Source organism: Psittacula echo (genome assembly GCF_963264785.1).
Source record: "Psittacula echo genome assembly, chromosome: Z".
Lineage (NCBI taxonomy): Eukaryota > Metazoa > Chordata > Aves > Psittaciformes > Psittacidae > Psittacula > Psittacula echo.
The window spans coordinates 68,098,466-68,103,071 of record NC_137742.1 but is presented as its reverse complement, the minus strand read 5'-3'; positions in this window follow the sequence as shown (position 1 = coordinate 68,103,071).

Here is a 4,606-nt window from a genome sequence, read left to right as displayed (position 1 = left end):
CTCCAGGCTGAACAGCTCCAACTTTCTCCGCCGATCTTCATACGGGAGGTGCTCCAGTCCCCTCATCATCCTCGTGGCCCTCCTCTGCACTTGTTCCAACAGTTCCATATCCTTTTTATGTTGAGGACACCAGAACCGCACACAATACTCCAAGGGAGGTCTCACGAGAGCAGAGTAGAGGGGCAGGATCACCTCCTTCGACCTGATGGTCACGCTCCTCTTGATGCAGCCCAGGATACGGTTGACTTTCTGAGCTGTGAGCGCGCACTGAAGCCAGCTCATGTTCATTTTCTCATCGACCAACACCCCCAAGTCCTTCTCTGCAGGGCTGCTCTGAATCTCTTCTCTGCCCAACCTGTAGCCATGCCTGGGATTGCCCCAATCCAGGTGGAGGACCTTGCACTTGGCATGGTTAAACTTCATCAGGTTGGCATCCGCCCACCTCACAAGCGTGTCAAGGTCCCTCTGGATGGCATCCCTTCCCTCCGGCGTATCAACCGAACCACACAGCTTGGTGTCATCAGCAAACTTGCTGAGGGCACGCTCAATCCCACTGTCCATGTCACTGACAAAGATGTTGAACAAGATCGGTCCCAACACTGATCCCTGAAGAACACCACTCGTTAACGGTCTCCAGTCGGACATTGAGCCATTGACCACAACTCATGGTGTTGCAAACCAGCGTGTGGTCATCCAGCCAGTTCTTTATCCACCGAGTGGTCCACCCATCAAATTGATGTCTCTACAATTTAGAGACAAGGATGTCTCTAAGTTTAATTTCTTAACTCTCCAAATATTCATCTTTATAGATTTTTTTCTTGTGTTTGTTTAAATTACTAATAATATTAATGAATAATCTGACCTAATTTCTACTTTGAGCTTTCTTTGTGAAATCACTGAGGATCTAAATTAGCCAAGTTAGTGTTTCCCAAGCCTTATCTTTACATTGCACTGTGATAGCTGGCACCTATGCACTTTAAAGTTTACCAACTCTCCTTATTCCCTTCTCTTCTTTTAAACAACCATCCCATAAGACCTTAGTGACCACATCTGTAATGATATAGACGTTTACTTTCCTGAAGGCTATTGATTTTTTTTTCTATGCCTTCCTTCCTAAGAACAAGAAATATGATTATTATCCTTATCCTCATCTAAACTTTCCACCTTTATTCTCCATTACTTACAAACTGAGCTGCTGTCTTATATTTCTATTTAAAGGATACCCCCTTGGATGGAACTTGTTTCGGAAGAACTAGCTTATATTCTGCTTTGTTCCACTGTAAAACATTGAAATTGCCCGTTATCACCAACAACTGTGCCTGGCTGACACAGCTAGTGCCCACAGAAAGCAACATGAAGTCTGACTTTGGCAGCTGAATTTATATTGGATTTGTGCTATGTCACCTTTTTTGTTTTCCTCATTTGTTATTTAGCAGTTTTCAGTTACTTGGTCCCTTCTATAATTTGGAAGTAACAGCAAGAATGCGCATTTGTGGTACTATGTGGCAACACAGTGATTCAGAGCGGCCTTGTGGAGAAGGACTTGGGGATGTTGGTCAATAAGAAATTGAACATGAGCCAGATTCAGTGTGCACTTGCAAAGAATTTTATGAGTGTCTTTACTGGAACTGCTTTATGGAACTGATGTAAGCTAAGATGTATTGAAATCTTTAAAGTGAAGGACTGGATATTCGCTTATGTAGCAATGGAAGCATGGAGAGAGGGAAAAAATTGATGAATGGACATTTCATGTTATGCATGGATATGTTTGTGCATTATGCTTGTGTGTCAAGTGAAACTTAAGTGGCATCTGGTACCTGTAATCTTAAAATCCCATAAAATACAGGAAAAAATGTGTGACTTGCAAGAGCAGAGAGATGTGTCCATATATTAGTATGTTAAATTAATACTAATTTCAACAATAGCTCCTGTAAGGACATAACTGTAGACAACCATCAGGACACACACTGAGAGGAAGAAGCAAAAGCATAGGAAAAAAGTTACTTTAAATGCTGATCTATGTTTAACTTTGGCTATGTACTGGCTTTTTCCTTACCTTCTAAAAAACTATGTTTTGTTGTTGTTTCTACTGACTGCCAGAATATGTATTACTGAAAGTAGAAAAAACCTGGAAGAGGCTCAGTTGAACATATCAATGAGCTGTTAGTGGCTTCAGCAGATACAGGAATTATTATTTTTTCCGCATTCATCTAGATCAAATAAAACTCAATATATTTTCTAGCAATCATGAAGCATACCTGGAAACTCTAACTGGTGCTAGAAACACTTTATTTATTTTTTTTTTTTAACTTGGGCTTATGAGTTAAATGAGCTTTGAGATCTATTGCCAAGGGTTACTTACTAGGATTTATTTTAGTTCTTTTTTGTTTCCCTGGTTTTTCCATTTTGTTCCATTTTAACAAGCAAATAGTAGTTGAAAGTGTTATGGTAGTGCAGTTGGGATAACATAAGCTTGCTTTCTTTTGACACCCTACCTGGCAGTCCCTCAATCTGTTCACTCCTAATCACCTGCTTCATATCAAAGAGAAACCCCAGAAAGTACATATAGCTTTGGGTGCTTTGTACATGAGCATGCATGGGTATGAAACCTACACTCACTTAAAAAATGCAGCTACTTTTTCTCCTTATACTAAAGCAATTTATTGACCTTCTATATCTATTTCTTCAGCTTTTTTTTCTACGATTTATTTTCCTCTTGCTCTGTAAATAAATATAAGCATATGAGTGCATGTACTGAGTTTTCTTCATTGGTCAAACTCTTCATTTCAAAATAGCTAGAGATATGCATTTTCCCTCCCTTCTCTTCATATATGTATTGAGTGGGTTTACACATAACTGTCTTAAAATTTGGTCTCATACTAAGGAGACGTACTAGGAAAGCTAACTGAACTGCTGCTATCTAACAGTCACTTCTCATAAAGTGACTAATGTAGCACAAGGAGCAGGTCACTGACTTCAAGAGACAATAAATATAGTAAAAGATGATAGGTTTATGGTTGAAGACCGCAGCACTTTTGTCTAGGCACTGCTTTCTTACACCATTAGCCTAGTGCTAGAAAGATAGGAACTGAAAAATGTTTGGCTTGATCTTTTGATCAAACTGCCCTCCAATTTTTTGGGAATGAATACTATTGCTCCATGAGCTGAAAGCAGCTTATAAGTCCACAAGCTGGTGGAACTGAGATTCAAATCTTAAACCACTTAAGGAGAAGGTTTTATATAAGCTTCATATGTTGAACCTTTAAACTCCACCTTGTCACTTACATAGGAGTAAGTCATTGCAGCTGACCTGAAAGATTGAAGGCTTCTGTATCGATACAACAGAGTTCACAGCAGCCTGAACAGCCCTGTCTTAAGAGGGCACTTCAGAACTGATCACCACTAAATTGCTTTGAGCTCTGATTCCTGGTTGGGATTTGTCCTGAAAGCAAAGGCACTTCCATGTCCAATGAAATTAGATGAAACTTTGCTCTAGTTTAGACTGTGCTTGAAGCATGAAAAGTAAAATGGCCAACCTTTACAGGCCATGTGTCAAAACTATGCCATGAACAAGTGACACAGGGATGCAAGGGAGCTCAAAGCTGTTTTCATCTTCAGCTCTGGGGACATCTCACAAATGGTAGACAGCAACTGCAATTCCTGGTGTGCTCTCCTGTTCTGTATAGTGCTATGGTGTTGGGATTGGTCATGTTGACAGTGCAAGCCCTGATTTGCGTCCTTCTGAAGCTGAGTTTGCTCAGCTGGATTTGCTGCTTGGTTCTGTTAAGTTGCCCTTGCCCTTCTTCACATCTACCCTAGTGATCTGGAAGAGGGAGAGGAAAATTAGTAACAGTACAGATGGGTGAGGCATAAGAAGTAAAACTGGTTACCCATTTTTAAAGTAATGAAGTTTGTGGAAATTAATGTTGAAAAAGTAAGTAAAAGTTAGATCTAGTTGTTTTGTTTTGTTTACTTTATTTTGTTCTTTATTAAGACTTTCTATTTTGACCTGCTTTTCTGAGCAGTCTAGTCCACAACTCAATATATTACTTTGTTATCAAGTTGTGATAAAACCATACCCTGATCTTTGTTAAGAAAGGGTTAGCATGAATTTCAAAGAGCAGGTTAGATGTGACATCTGTTGTGTGCAACTGGACGCTTGCCCACTGTATTGATATTCTACACTCTGCTTCCTGTATAGCAGTATGGGATTATGACATTTGTGCTTGGTTTCTCTGTCTGCTGCTGGAGGATTGCATGCTAGGTGTTCAGAATATTTGAATACCCTTAGTCTATTCTGAAAATTAGCTCAAAAAGCAGAAGTCTTGGAACAGCTGTAGTCCACAGTTGCTTAAAGTGACCCTGTGTGACTTGCTAGCTCACAAGCAGGAGACTTTGAATGCCAGCAAATAGAAGTGAAATAATCTGAACTTTGGCACTCTTGAGTTCTTATTGCAGTGTGTTATTTTCTAGCATAAAGAACATTTTGCTGGTGTCAAGGCGACTGGAGGAGAACCAAGTAGACAGTGTTGTTACCCCATCATGACATGGGGGTTTATGTAACTTTAACAGGTAGTTATTTACCATTATATAGCTTTCTTTTTCA